The sequence below is a fragment of the Rhamphochromis longiceps genome, linkage group LG6 (assembly GCF_057381845.1).
Source record: "Rhamphochromis longiceps isolate RC_006_pf linkage group LG6, R_longiceps_female_GT1.1, whole genome shotgun sequence".
NCBI classification, from domain to species: domain Eukaryota; kingdom Metazoa; phylum Chordata; class Actinopteri; order Cichliformes; family Cichlidae; genus Rhamphochromis; species Rhamphochromis longiceps.
This window is the reverse complement of record NC_140562.1, coordinates 14,464,944-14,481,139: the sequence shown is the minus strand read 5'-3', so window position 1 is coordinate 14,481,139 and position 16,196 is coordinate 14,464,944. Positions and strand designations below refer to the sequence as shown.

At 40.8% G+C, this 16,196-nt stretch overlaps 1 non-coding gene across 1 annotated transcript; it reads left to right on the top strand.

Annotated features, from left to right (window-relative positions):
• Positions 1 to 3,922: 3,922 nt before the first annotated feature.
• On the top strand, positions 3,923 to 4,004 carry trnas-uga (transfer RNA serine (anticodon UGA)). The gene has a single exon. It is a non-coding gene; the product is annotated as a tRNA-Ser (tRNA).
• Positions 4,005 to 16,196: the final 12,192 nt, after the last annotated feature.

The window sequence follows — 16,196 nt, the reverse complement described above, 5'->3', positions numbered from 1 at the left end:
ACTCGATCACTTCTGTGACACGACGCAGTTGCCTTTCCTTCCACATTCACATATTCAGGCCAGCAGCAGATGACATCATTAAAATACAGCAGACCCACCTTTACACACACATACACACACACACACACACATACACACACACCTCCAAGAATCAACACAATAATTGAAATATTTTCAACCTGATTAGGTCTGGCCTGCTGGCTGGGTCGGTTGCTAGGGCTGTGCTCCCTGGTTGCTAGGGGGAGTAAATCATCTGGCATTATTTGATTTCTGTTCCAGATATGAAACCGTTACCGCGGCGATTAAATGTCTCACAGCTTAGACACCTTGAGGGGGGGAAAAGACTGAGGAAGAGAAAAGGGAGAGAGACCGAGAGAGAGATTAAGTTGAGGAGGGAGTGAGGGAGGGGGGGAGGAGGCCCCTCATGAGAAAGAAATATGAGAAAAGGTGAGAATGATAATGCCTAAATACAGAAATACAGAGCGAGCGTGTGTGTGCGTGAGCGAGAATAACAGGGTAATAAGGATGAAATGTTTTCCTACACTTGCATGTCTCAGCTGACTGTTCTTTCCTCCTGACGACTGACAGGTTAGTGCGCGCGCGAGTACGTTGCAATAACGTGTGTACGCCAGCGTGCACGCGCAGTTTCCAACGGGGCTGACAGCCGTGCGTCCTGGTGTGTGTCTGCGTGTGCGTGTTCTCGAGTTGTTTGCACTGTGTTGATATAGCGATGTCTACAGAGTCACAGTGAGGGCACAGGGATCCACCTACACATGGGAGCTGTGGGCGTTCTCGACTGTTTATAAAACACAAACTGAACCGAGTACTCCCACTGGAACACACGTTAAACTACACAGAAAAGGAGGAGACACGCAAAGAGACGAGAAAAGACAGAAGAAATAGGAGAACTGACATTCTGAGAGACGCCATTTCCTTTTTTTCCCCCTTTTTTTCTAAAAACACAAGTTGCAAAATCAGGGGTGTCAAACTCGTTTTAGTTCTTGGACCGCATCGGTGTGATCGTAAGCACGCCAATAAAACCACTGCATGATAATACAAAACACCTGCAAGCTTTCCCCTTTCTCTCAGCGTAAAGAAGCACAAGTGCATTCTGATCTCTGTCTAAATAAATCTGATTAAATTCCCAGATGATTAAACATGCAACTATTTTGCTGGGAATACCTGAAACGAGTAAAGAAAATCAGCAGCCTATTCATGCAAGATAATTCATAATTTTATTCGGGGGTTTATATTGGCTGGGTCTGATTATTGGATTATTGGTTGGGTCATAACCCCCCTAAAACCCCCTGGAAATTACGCCCCTGAGATGTTCAACACATTTCCAGCATTATGTTTAATGTGCAAATGATTACAGACCATCCTTTTTTTTCCATCTCCCTTGAGGGGTCGCCACATTGGATCATCTGCCTCCATCTCATCCCCAGCATCCTCCTTTGTCACTCCGACTCTGTGAATGTCCTCCTTCACTGTGGTTTTCCTCTTTTCCTCCTCCCTGGGCACTTCCATCTTCAGCATACTTTGCCTCATATATCCACTATCCCGCTTCAGCACATGTCCACATCATGGTAAATGGGGTGGTGCATATATAGTGCTTTCCTACTCTACTTGAGTACTAAAAACACTTTATGCAACATGTCTCATTCATTCATTTACACACTTTTATTCAAGCACATTTTTAGACTTCCAAATGCTTTCTATCTACCATTCACACATATTTGTACTCCCATGAACGCTTTAAGAGTCCTTCAGGGTTCTTGCCCAAGAATACTTCGGCACACAGACTGCAGCGGCCAGGGGATCACCAATTTTCCGATTAGTAGATGACCTGCTCTACCTTCTGGGCCACAGCCACCCCCAGAAACCATCTCAACCTTGCCTCTCAAACTTTATCTCCAGATCACTCATCCTGAGCTGTCCCTCCAATCTAGTCATTTCTAATCTTGTCCATTCTGGTCACTCCCAATAAAAACCTTCACATATTCACCTCTGCCGCCCTAGCTCCTCCTTCTGTCTGTTTGTTAATGCCACCATCCCAGTACCATATCTTTAATGCAACTTAATAATACAGTATAATATTGACATACTCATTAACTGCATTGTTGGTGCCAGGTTCTCTTGGAAATAAGACTTTTACCTGGATAAATAAAGGATTAATAATAAAATTGTAACCTCTACGGTTTCTGTCAGTTTGGAGAAAAGCTTTTCAGACACAGAAAAGAAAAAGGTGATGTGACACTTTGCAGTCGGCTTATTGCTGGTTTCTGAGCTGTTTTGTTTTTTCTTGCTTATATTGATGTTGCTACAGCTGTTAACATTAGCCAAGAAGGAAGCTTTACATCACCACGTGGGATTTGAACCTGCAGTGCTTCTATCAGATGTGACAAATGCGTGAGCATTCACCGCAGGAGTTCAACAATACAGCAACACAAACTACCACATGTAGTTACACCATTAGACGCTAATGTCACTGCGGTGGTACAGACTGCTATTTGAGGGCACGCCCACAAGTCCTGCACTGATGACATCAGCGGGGATGAGAAGATTAAACAACATAAGATTTGGACATACAGCAGTTCTGTGTTAGATCGTTCAGGTTAGTGACTGAGAAGGTTTCCTCCCACAGTCTAAACATATGCATGTTAGATTAATTGGCATTTCTCAATTGGCTTTAGGCTTAAGTGCATAAAATAAACTGGTGTATGAATGTGGTTTGTAGTGTTAAGTGCTTAGAGTGGTTAGAAAGACTAGAAAAGCTGTATCTAAAAAGCAGTCCATTTCATTTGGTGAAAGGACATCCTTTATGTCCAAATATGTTTGAAAAGAGTTATATCACTTTGTCCTCGATACACCTGGAAACTCTTCAGACAGCAAGCAGATGTGGACCCAGCCCTGGAGGTATTAATATCACTGTGCTACTCCCATATATATATATATATATATATATATATATATATATATATATATATATATATATTGTTAATTCAGTAATACTTGTCTCTGTACTTGGAGTACGCAGCCGAGTAGGGATATTGATCTGCTCAGTTAAGTAGTCGAGGGGGATGTTAATTAGTTCCAGCTGCTTTGGTGTTAATGAAATTAACAACAGGTGCACTAGAGGGGCAACAATGGGACAAGCACCAAAACAGGAATGGTTTCACAGGTGGAGGACACTGATATGTTTCCCTCCTCATCTTCTCTAACAGTTCTTTCACTAGTTTTGCATCTGCGAGGGTCAGTGTGACTACTGGTAGCATGAGTCCATATCTGGACCCTACAGAGGTTGCACAGTACTCCAACTCCTCCAGGATGACACATCAATATATGTCGTTACTAGAAGGCTTTCTGTCTTGAGAGGATGGAGGAGATTCCAAAACACAGGGAGTTACTGTAGGAGAGCTGGACAGGGCTGTAGAAGGTCCTCAACCCATCAGCCAGAATAGCATCTGCTTCTTTGTGCAAGCAGGGTGATAGGTGAATGAGCACTGCCAGAACTATAAAATGACCTTCAGCAGGACACTGGTGTGAATTTAACTGGCCAAACAATCACAAACAGACTTTGTGACGTGACTTTTGTCCAAAAAAAATAACCTGCAGCATGATTAGGATTATTTTCCACAGTGAATTCAGCCCTCATTCATTTCCATCTGACAATGTGGTATCCTTTTGTCACTAACACACTGGGGACACTATATGAGTACACATAGATGTTTTTATTTGTTATTAAGATCTTGCATGTTTTCAAAGTGTTCCTTTAATTGTTTGAGCAGTGCTTAATGTCAGTAAAGTTAAAATAGTGGCTAGTTGTGAGCTAGATCTCTGCTAAATGTTCTCTCTTGGATCACGTTAATCAGCACTAACATTTTTACCTCTAATCAACAGGAACGTGCTGGTCGGACGCCCAGCTGTGATGGCCGAGAGGTTAAGGCGTTGGACTTGAAATCCAATGGGGTTTCCCCACGCAGGTTCAAATCCTGTTCACAGCGTTAGCATCCTCATTGGAGCAACTGTAGCACACATAGTTTCCTTATGTATTAAAGTATTCTGAGCTCAGTCTAAGGAGCTTGTAAAGAAAAGCTTCTGGATGCTTTTTTTCCCAAGGTCCTTAGACTAAAATGACCTGGATGACTGAGAACCTTCACATATATATTCTGAACACACTGTTAAAAAGGTTACAATGTTCAGGTATTTGCAAAAGGCCAAAAAGCAGTTAAAGACTGCACAATGTCCACATTTAGACATAGAAGGGTTCCTTTTTAAAGGCTAACCGTGACGGGACGACCACATCTAGCACAGCAAACAATGTCCATGGATGTGTGATGCTCAGTGAGTGTACTTGTTGTTGACCATTTGAATCTGAGGAGCTCCTCTAAGCATTCCCCCCTCTCTCCATCATGTCCATGCAGTTCATGTTGACCTCTCAAATGCTGCATAAAGCCAACATGCCCTGCCTGATAGGATTACAGCAGCAAGCACTTGTATTTGTTGCTGTCTATGACTGCCTCCGTGTCCTTCTCTCCCTCCCTTCCTCGCAGAGTGTTTCTAACTGAGCAGCGACCATTGTTGAGTAATAGAAATCTACTTGAACATGCTGACAGATGGAGAGATGAAAATGAAAGAGGAAGAGAATGATTGTGTACCACTTGCTGCTCTCCAGGTGAAGAGCTCCCAGACCACTTTACGTCGAGCACCCCAAATAGTTCTGTATTTGATCACGGACCCCTCTTTGATAAGTTTGTGTCCTTACCTCACGTCCATAATGTCAGCAACCTGATTGATGGGCTACTCTTTTCTGACCAGATGGAGCTGGTATGAGAGGCTCTGATGGGCTAGTACAGTTCAGTGGGTTTTTTCAGTGCTTTTCATGAGCAAGCTGTAAAAGACTAAGTGTCATAATGTTGTGTGGATACGCACAATGGGGAACATTAACTGTATAACCCAGACAGGCAGAACTATTATTTCTAAAATCAAGTGACAGAAACAACAGAGCGTGGAAATCTGGCTGGCTGAGGCCCAGAGACTACAAAACTTTTCTCTGTTGACAAGCTTGTTAACCTCCTGACCTTGCACGCTTCAGTCGCTCAGCTCAACTGGAAATTAATGGACTTGTAGTGACTTGTTGGCGCTGATATTTGCAGCATTAACATGTGGTCAGGAACCAAATCAGATAAGTATTTGGTGTATTTATGCTACAGATTAAGTATTAAGAAGTAGATTAAACTCCTAGGACCTGGCGTCCACATATATGGACATCACATTTGGAGTTGTCTAGACCTAAAAACACTAATTTTTTCTCTACAAGGGCCTGATATCTACTTACAAGGACATTTTACTGTCACTGTTCTATCAAAATTTAAAACGAATGTCCTCATATGTGGATCTTATTTTTGTCAGAAACAAAAATCAGGTAAAAAAAAAAAAATCTGGCAATTCTTTGTTTTTACATTTATGAGGTCCCAATATGCCCAAATATCAAAGAGAAATTAAAAACGCATGCCATGGAAGAGTTCGGGTCTTAGGAGGACTTTCTAAGGGAGTGAAGGTCAAGTACTGCAGGCCTCAGTAGCCATGTAATGAAAAATGCCACCACAGTCCTTTTTCCTCGATCACATAACTTGGATGCATCTTTGCTTTGTGCTAAAACTCCTGTTCTCAGCAGAACATTGTTTAATACTTACTCATACTCGTTCTCCTCTTTGAAGGCACATCAGACTTAATATCAGCTGAATCGCACAAAGTCTTGAAATCAAAAGCTGCATTTCAAAAACAGCCCCTTAAACAGGCAACAAGACAGATCTTTATGCTGATTTTTATTGCTCAGGGTATTGGTTATGTAATATTAGCACCATCGGTGATGAGACTGGCCTTCTATAAGCTTTCAACCTGTGACCTGTGACTGGTACGTGATCTCTATGAAAATATAGATTTGGCCTTGAAACTCAAATAGGAAGAGGATAGTGTTTCCCTCCGCAGTGCTCGATGGCTTTCCCCAAGTAGTTGAATTGTGGATGCTTGGAACATTACGAGTAACACCGGAAACCAAGAGTTAAAAGTGGCTTATTAGACAGGCAATGTCACTCAATTGTGAGACCTCTGGGACTTTAAAGGGTTCAAAAATGACACTTAGTTGAAATATTTTCCACTAGATTAGCAAGAACTAAATCTGCCTTCTTGTTAACTTAATTCAATCAGGTGTTTTAAAACAGAAAGGGGTGCAATGCTCCTTTAAATTGTCGTTACGCTAAGTTAAATCTACAGTAGTGTTTCCACATCCATCCATCTATCCATCCAGCCATCCGTCCATCCGTCCGTCCATCCATCCTGTTTTTCCAGAGCAGGATGGATGGACGGATGGATGTAATCTATCCAGCAGGTCCTGGGTCTGGCTCCTCCTGGCACGACATTTCTAAAACAGCCTTCCAAGGAAGCGTCCCGGAGGCATCCTTGTCAGATGTCTGAACCACCTTAGCTGAGTCCTTTTGATATAGTGGAGAATTGGATCTATTGTTAGCCCCTCCTGAATGACCTCCAGATTCAGTTGTCAGCAAAAAGCACAAACGGAGCTTTGAACACATTCAATGATCAGTTTTTTGTATTTCCATAATACAGCATGGAGCTATAACTCTATTATTCGACAAAGGAAACATTTAAATACAGTTGTAATACACTGGTATTGGGTCTTGCTGGTCTTCAGTTATTAGTTATTGGTTTCAAGTCAGATGTATTGATCTCTGTTCCCAGTCAGTCTTGAATACAGTGCTTGGGAGCGAGAGGTTGCTGACGTAGCTTAGATTTTCATCATGTAAAAAAAAAAGAAAGACGGAAAAGTAGTGTGATGCAAAGTTTTCACACTGGTCCTTCACAACTGCCAAGCAACTGTCTGAAGTGGTACAACCAGCGTGACACATACTGCACACATATACCAATGCAAAAAAGTGCTTTACACTAGACATGATATGATAGAAAAAAGTTGTAGCTGTTACATTCTCTGTGTGTTGCAGAGTAGCCTTAATAATGAGGTTACAGCATCTGGGTTCAGTAAAGTGTCTTCTTTTACTTTCTTCCACTGCTGTAATATTAGTCACACTTAAGGAGTATTTGGCTAACTGCAGTGGAAAAGATCATAGTGGGTTTCTGGTGGAAAGTACACTACTCTAATTGCCTTAAACCCGTTTCTCCCTTCAACCAGTCGATATGCCTGCAGTGTGTGTGTGTGTGTAAATGTGTGTGTGCTCCACTGGTCAATAAAATGTGTGCTAAGAGGCAATTGGTTGTTTTTCCTCAATTTGACACGTTAAATGCAGTCACACTTCAGGTAAACACACACATTTTCAAGCTCGCAAATGCACAGTGCACACACACACACACACACACACACACACACACACACACACACGCTACGATGCTATTGGGTAAACGGTATTGATTCTGTCCTGTTTTCAACTTATTTTCTCTCATAACCCCTCAGAGCTCAGTCGCACTCACTAGCTGACGAGAATGAAGAGTCTCTTGAATCTTGCCCACATGCAAACACCAGCATTTATTCACAAGTGCAAACACGCCAACAGAAAGACAAAGCACTGTTGTAAATGTCATTTGCTGACCCAAATGAAAAATAGATGATGGAAAATATCCACTGATCACTTGAATTATTTATTTTTAAAGCAACTCTTCTCGAGTCCGGGTATTGTGTTTTGCCTTGATTAGCGTTTGTGTCGACTGGGTTTAATTGGTTTAAGTTTGAGCTGCTTGAATCCCACGCACTCCAGTGGTGTTTGTGTCAGTTGACAGAGGTGGTTGTGCAGTATGTGCTGGCGTGGCATTCACAAAAACCCCGCCAGTGTTTAGATGACTTTTAATTTAAATTAAAACAAACATAAGAATGTATTTTTACAACCAGGTTTGTTTGCACCAACAGTGCTTAAACTTGGTCTTAAGCTAATTCGGTTGTAAGCTGGTGTCTGTGTCCACAACTGAGTATAGTCAAACATTTAGCCTTATTTTCAGTAAAACCTACATGTAGTCAGCACCTGGATAAAAGTCCAAATCAATGGCTATTTCTGTACAGCCGGAAAAATTTGCACATCATACGTCAACTTTACAATAAGCATATTTTCAGGAGAAACAGAAGCAATCCAGTTTCAAAAATGATTTCTTTTTCTTCCTAAATTCATTCCACTTTCTATACATCATTTTCTTAATTAAGGTTTTCTTGAAAGAGGTTGCATTGACTTTGTCATTGTCTGTGGTTTTGGTAGATCTTGTAAAAAGAATTCTGACATATTAAATGGCTTTTTTTTTTTTAAAGAAACAGTGTGTAAAATCTCACCACTAGATGTCAGTAGACTGCAGATTACAGTCACTCTGTTTTTACTTCTGTTTTCCAGATTGAAGAGCATAATAATAGCTACCGTGGCTGCTGATGGACAAACAATTCTGGCCACCGTTCATCTGCGGAGAGTGGAGGTTGTGTCCGTGTCTGTTTACTCAAAAGGAGGCTGGAAAACTTTGTTAAAGGAGGCCGATATGAGTCGCTGAGTCATGTGTGAAGATCACTTCTGTCTGAAGACAGCGATACTGAGGTGAGATGTTGCATATTCTGAACGTTTCTGTCAACAAGCGCGGCTATTTTTGCTACTGTTAGCTGCAGTTAGCCTCTGTTAGCTACTATTAGCCAACATTAGTGCACTTTTCTTTGAAGTGGCTCTTCGTTTGACTCTGACGCTTATTAAATAAACATCATATGATGTACGAACTTAATCAAACTGTTCATCAAACAGAAAGTGACATTTTTAGGACAGATGAGCCTAACATTAGCTTGTGTATTGTTCGTTTCATTGAGAGAGGGAAGGGTTGTTGTCTAATCTCTCTTATATCCTCTCCTGTGTATTTTTAATGTATTAATTCTACGTTTATGAGAATGTATCAGTTTAATTGAAGATTACACACCAATGAATGTATATTTATGAGTTTAATATTGTTTTTTTTTCTATTAAATAAACTGAAAAAAATGACTGAGGATGATGGAGGAGGTTTTTTGCAGGTCAATATATGTGATTTTTCTTTTTTCATTTTCAATACCACCCCCACCCCAGTGTGGATTACATCTTATGTTTTGTGTAATCTGAGCTAGATACTGTCCTACCCTAGTTGCATAACTATTTATGGGGGTGTAGCTCATAGTCTGACTTCAATAACCATTCAAAATTGTAACTGTTGAATGAATTTGAATCATTTTTACCCCATGAAGGTTTCTCACTGCTTTATCCATTTTGTGATGTGAGTATTTGGACCTTGAGGTGGCTATTATGTCAGATCAAACAAATGGATATCCCTGTTATACTTGCACAGTTCTTCAAGACATTTGGCAGGTAGATAGTTCCAAGTAACAGTCACAGATTGACTGGTTTTCTTTTCTGCTCTGAGCACCTGACTTTTCCTCACTACAGTCCACATTCAGACATTTACACACATTCACAGAGCAATTTATTTTATGCCTTTCAGCCCTTTCTAGTTATTACCCACTTGTCCTGCTCTGACGGATGCATCGGAAGAAATTTAGGGTACCAACTTCAACTGGGATCCAACCACCAGGTAGTCTCCCAACCCACAACAAACTCCACCGCTTTAGCCACAGCCTTCCTGTGTCTTTTTGCCTCCGTGTAATCTCAGAGTGACTCCATGTTTTTGTTCGCAGGGCTCTAGTGGCACTTGTTCTAGATCTTGTTGTTCTTTCTCTCTCTGATGATAGACCTCATCACTCTGTCTCCGTATTTGTCATGTCATGATGCAGAATGAATCACTGTGTGGAGGACAAGGATTTAAAAGTCTTATCCAAATGTATCATTCTTGGCTAACTGAGAATATGTGCTTTTGTAATTAAAGACGGCGTGTTAGCAGAAATATCTTTACTAAGAAAACAACAACTATAAGGAAACAATACTACTGCTAACTGGCAGTAAAGCAGCCAGCACCAAAACAGGGAGGGGAACACTGTTTGAGATGCAGGAGCTTTGACACCCTCACAGCTTCCAAGAATAAATAATTAGTGGAGCTGGCACCACAGAAGACGGGGGACAGAGATGTCATTATTTACGCCAGATTATGGACACACACACACACACACACACACACACACACACTGGCTCACACTTTTGTGCATGTACATGTTCACACACATATGCTTGCAATGGGTCATCATCAGCTTTTTATCCAGCATTTGCCTTTAGATGAATATAGATCTGCTTTGAAGAAAACATGGCCTCATCTCGTGCTGTGCATTTGTATTGAGGCTTATTCCTTAAGTTTTTTAGTCATCTTTAGCCATACTACAGTTGAATTTTTTTCCTATTATATTTGTGCCACCCCACTTTACTTTCACGTCACTGGCAGTTCCACTTGTCTGCATGAGAGTAAAATATCGCAGCAATATTTGATCGATTGCCGTAAAACTTGCTCACCCTATTCATCCATCCTGTTCTCTTCCAGACTTTCAGAATGTTTTTCAAACCTTTGTTTATTTCTCACACTATACCCTTTCATCGCCGTTCTGTCCTCCTGTTCACCCCACCTCACCCTGAAACTGCTCCGCGGCTCCCTCTCTAACTTACGTCAAGTGGACATCCAGACGTTTGCACAGCCACATCTGGAAACAGCGTTAAGCCCGGCTGACTTTCAGGAAGTTTTCACACTTCATGACTCATTAACCTGCAGAATCCTGCAGGCCTCCCAAGCAAGAGAATATGCAGCAGGGGAAGTGAACGGTAGAGGAAGAGGAGGGGGAGAAGGAAGAATCAGCACAGATAGAGAGATGATGGGTTGGATACAGGAAGCTGAAGGAGCGTTTGAAGAATGATCTGAAAGCAAGGAAAATTAAACACAGAAGCACTCGAGCTTGGCTTAAGTGAGAGTTGAATTACTACGTTAGACACCAGTCGGGGCGGGGCCAAAGGGCCTCCCAGCACAACCGGTGATGGAGCTTGTTAAACAGGACGGCATGTTTGTGTCCGTTTGTGTAGGTATTCAGCATGCAGCCTACAAGCAGACGTGCTTGCATGTAGTAATCAAAAAAGGAAATAAAAAAGTGCTTATGAGTACAGCTAGCTGTGCATAGGTCTAATGCTGATTGGTTGAAAAGTGCGACAACAAAGTTCAACATGAAGGAGCAAAAAGCATGTATCACTTAAGCTGTTGTTATTGTTGTGTTGGCAGAAGCTCTTATAGCAATTTAAGTAAAAGTAACCCTTTGACACTGCCCCCTGGTGACAGCGAACAGCTACAACATATAGTTGCTGAGCTGACGTTGTGGTAGTATGTATGTAGCTTACCCATGCACTCATAAATCTGGAGTTACTTATCTTACTTAAAAACGGGGGGTGAGGGGGTCTTTGCGTTAAAGAAGTTAACAATGAAGAATGAGCAGAATATGACAAACAGAAAGAGAAGTCCAGAAAAATAAGTCATCAAAGTGAGGACGGGAATGAAGGGTGATGAATAGAGAATGGGTTGTGTGCGGTTTGTGTGTGTGTGTGTGTGTGTGTGTGTGTGTGTGTGTGTGTGTGTGTGTGTGTGTGTGTGTGTGTGTGTGTGTGTGTGTGTGTGAGAGAGAGAGAGAGAGAGAGAGAGAGAGAGTTGTCCAGGGTGTCTGTGTCCAGCCCTCTGTGAGTAATGTGTCTGAGAGAGGAGCTTTCCTAATGAAACACTTTTCTTGGAGTGATAATTACACCAGTAGAAAGCAAGGACACCTCCAGTCAATGTGTGAAACTCAGCTTACTAAAACACAAAGTTTCTCCCTGGCTACTCTCCCTCTCACTCCTCACTCAGTGTGTGTGTGTGTGTGTGTGTGTGTGTGTGTGTGTGTGTGTGTGTGTGTGTGTGTGTGTGTGTGTGTACACACTTTCATAGTGTGTAAATGGGAGGCTGACATTATAAGCTTTGCTTAATAATCAGCCCAACAAGTGAGAGCAGACCTTCTCCCAGATGTGTTTGTGTTTTTCTTTGGCGGGGATACACGAGCTGACATTTACATGAGCTGAAGAAGCCGATTTAATGCATTCACTTTCTATAAGCTTACTGTATATCAAGGCAGCTTTCTGTCACGGAAGGGTCAAAAATGAAATTATATTAAGTTTGCCTCCTTCCCCCCTTCATGCCTTTGGTTCCTTCTTCCCTTTTCCCTCTCTGATTTCAATCTTTTTGGCCCAGCTGACTGACAGCCTCTGCTTTCACTGCATGTCACAGTGGTTGAAATCTCACTGAGGGGCTTGATGCAGATAAGCAGTGGAGATGTGGATAAGCAGTGACAGAGCTGGGGCTTAGATAGGGAGAAGAGAGGAAAGGAGAGATAAAATTCGATAAAAATGTATTGGAGATGCACAAATACACAAAAGATACCTGTGTCTGTAATGGATTTTGCAGGAAATCTTGTATCACACTTCAACAGCCAAAGAATTTAGTTAAACAAATCAGACCAGCAGAACAATTCAATTATTCTGTGTGGCTTTAATAAATGTTTGATATGCATTACATGGGAACTTTCTAATTCAAATTTTACGATTTAACAGTTAGGGCTTTTCCCATTAATTCTCGACACACAAAGTTACAATTTGAATTTCGAGCGTTTATTAAATAAATATGAAAAAGTCTAACAGAATTATAGCGGGAGCAGGATAGGGTGGAGATTAGCGCACATGAGTAAAACAAAAGTTTCAACTACCGGTGCGTTTATAATACAAAACTCCTGGTATGTGCGCGCTGGGATCTGGCAGATGAACTATTTAATTCTGCGCTTTAATAGATTTTTCCGGCTTCTTGGAAATGTGGAAATGCCTCTGCTCCTTTAGCGCATGTACACTTTTCCACAAAGTGCAAGTAAATCTCTTTGTTTGTCCTGCTCTCTCTGCTGATGAGATTTTGAGTCGCTCTAATTTCTATACGTGTCCATAAGGCTTTACAGATTTACAAACAGTGGCATCTGGACGCTCGCCTTTCGCCGCCTGTTCAAAACTCCTCAGAAACTTAAGTATTACTTCCCCTTTGGGACTGACTGTCAGAGAAAGCACTACTCCCCCAAAAATGTCTTGTGTGTCGTACAAAAACAAGAATTTAATTTTGCTAAACTCAGAGCTTAAGCGCAAATACACGAGATCAAACATTTCTGTTTTTTATTATTGTGAGTCCATTTCTCTTTAAAGTTTGGTCGATTGAATAAGGAACTCATAACTTTCCTTTTGATTTACTGTGGCTTACTTCTACCTTCACATCCAACAAAAAGACAAACGGGTACATGGCATCTTGTACTAGAAAGCATTTTATGAAGCAAACATCTACATCTCTGCTGCATCACTGAAATTCTCTAAAAATTGGTGTGGATCACTGATATAATTTGGGGTGGGGGATGTTTAACCATGCACATGTCACCAGTCTTTCACAGGGTGTGGGTCAGAGACATGAGTAGAGTGTTTATTTTTCAGGAACTGTACTGTAGGTATACACTCACTTTATTAATTACATCTTGCCAGTAACAGGTTGGACCCGGTTTTACCTTCGGACCTGATTTAATTCTTTGTGGTTCAAATTCAACAATGTGCTGGAAACATTCCTCAGAGAGTTTGGTCCATATTGGCACGACAGCATCACACAGCTGCTGCAGATTTGTCGGCTGCACAACCATGACGCAAACCTCCCGTTCCACCACATCCCAAAGGTGCTCTGCTGGATTGAGATCTGGTGACTGTGGAGACTGTTTGAGTTCAGTGAACTGGTTCAAGTAACCAGTGCGAGATGGTTAGTAACATGTTGTGTTATCAAGCTGGAAAGAGACATCAAAAGATGGGTCTCTCTTGTAAATGTGAGTTTCAATGGATTACTCGTATAAGATAACGGTTAAATCAAATTAAAAAGAGCAACATACTCAGGTAGGCTGCAACATTTTAAGAATACCAAGGAGCCCAAAGTGTGCCAAGAAAATATCCCTCACACCGTTAAACCATCACCAGCTGAAATTGTTCATACAAGTCAGGATGGCTCCGTGCTTTTATATCGTTTATATCAAATTCTCACTCCACCATCCGAAAGTCACGGCAGAAATTGATACCCATGAGACCCGGTAACATTTTTTTTCTAGGCTTCAATTGACTCATTTTGCTGAGCTTGTGTGAATTGTAGCCTCAGTTTCCTCTTCTTATCTGACAAGTACGGTCTTCTGCTGCTGTAGCCCAGTGTGTTCAGAGATGCTCTTCTGCATACCTTATTTGCTTATTCGATTTACTGTTACCTTCCTGTCACCTTGAAGTAATCTGGTTATTCTCCTCTGACCTCTGGCATCAGCAAGATGTTTACACCCAGGGAGCTGCTGCTCACCTGACATTTACTCCTTTCCAGACTTATTTTCTGTGAACCCCAGAGATGTCTGTGTGGGGAAATCTGAAAGAAGATCAGCGTATTTTGAAATACTCAGACTAGCCTGTCATGCACTAACAATCATGCCAGGTTCAAAGTCACTTAAATCACATTTTTCCTCATTCTGGTGTTGATGTGAGCTTCAGCAGGTCGTTATCACCATCCCTTTAAGGAAAACTGCAATTAGATGCTGCCGTGTGATTGGCTGATAAATACCTCCTTTAACGAGCAGTTATATGAGTGGAACTATAGTGCTTGAGAGTAAATTTTAGATACTTTACAGTACTATTCTCAGTTTGAGAGGAAAATATTTTCCTTTATTTTCCTGCAACGTTTTACAGAAAAGTTTATAATTATGATTGATGACATTAAAACACCCAAAACAGGCCATTTGCTGTGAAAAGCAAGGAAGGAGCCTTGATCAGAGCTTTTAAATACAGATATGGATTCAGGTGTGAGGCTTCTGTCTCTACTGACAGTGATTGTTGTCAGATGATTGAGTGAAACCTGAGATGGTTCATTTAATTTAGTCTTGCAGTATGTTTGAGTTATGTTAGCTCAAATTATAGTAGTTACACACTGAATGATGCAATTTTTGTTTAGAGCAATCTGTCAGCCTGTCTTTATCCTGTCATATAAAAATAAATCCCAGTTAAAGTAGATTCCTCAGACTCTCTCTGAGCCTTACTGCACATCCATATTGTTAACCACAGTGCTTGTAAATCAGTGTGCATCCTGTAAACAGCGTTTTAACAACAGGGAGCAGGGAGTATCAGATATTTTTGGTTAAACTACCAAACAGCACGAGACTCTGTCCATTTCCTGTAATACTGTAGCATTTTTACTATAAAAGTTTTTTTTTACTTTAAATGGACGATAGCTTTGCTGCCACCCTACGTAAAGCAGTTAAAATGCTTACTACTTCTACTAGTGGGAGGTATCATTCGTATGTTGTTCATTTTAAACTGCAAGAAAGGCAAATGAAAGGCCACATATTATCTTGACAATTAATTGCATGATGGCTTTCAAGTGTAATTGGCTCATCCACTGTGGTGGAGTGCAGGTTAGACAGCAGCAGCCACTGAATGAAGAGCGATACCATATTTCAAGTCTCCTTTGTATTTGCTTGAAATTCAAATACTTCCTGTGGGTCATGTTACTGTAACTGCGCATATTTCAAATAGTAAAATATTTGTATGAACTTGGAGTTATTTCTACCAGAGTATTTGCATGTACACACTCATCTTATTTTTTTTAAACTGTACTGTGTGCACAAATACAGACATTTTTTGTTGATTTAAAATATTTATTTTGGCTAAAAGATAAAAGATTTTATTTTAAAAAATGTTTTTAAATTGGTACTATTTTTATTTAGTGGACAAATTTGTGTAAATAGCGTACATATTGGTAGATGCCACACAGTCACTTGCTAACATTTCCTCTTACAATATAAAAAATGCTGAAAAATGTATAATTTATAATAAAATCTTAACTGCGTGATAAATGTTTTGTAGAGCTCTCTTTTTAAACCTACATCATATGTAGGCAAAATCTAAGAACATAATATATTTAAGACCTCTTTGGCAACTCTGTCACACAATCTGAATTAAGATATTTGATCCCTCTGCTTACATTAATGACGTCTCCGCTGAAGTACAACTCAGCAAATTAGATGACTGTTTTTGATATTAAATCTGACATCAGAAACTCTTGATTTTTTTTTTTGTGGGGGGGTGTTAATTGTTGTTTTTTAAAGAAATACAGGAGTCTACATTAGG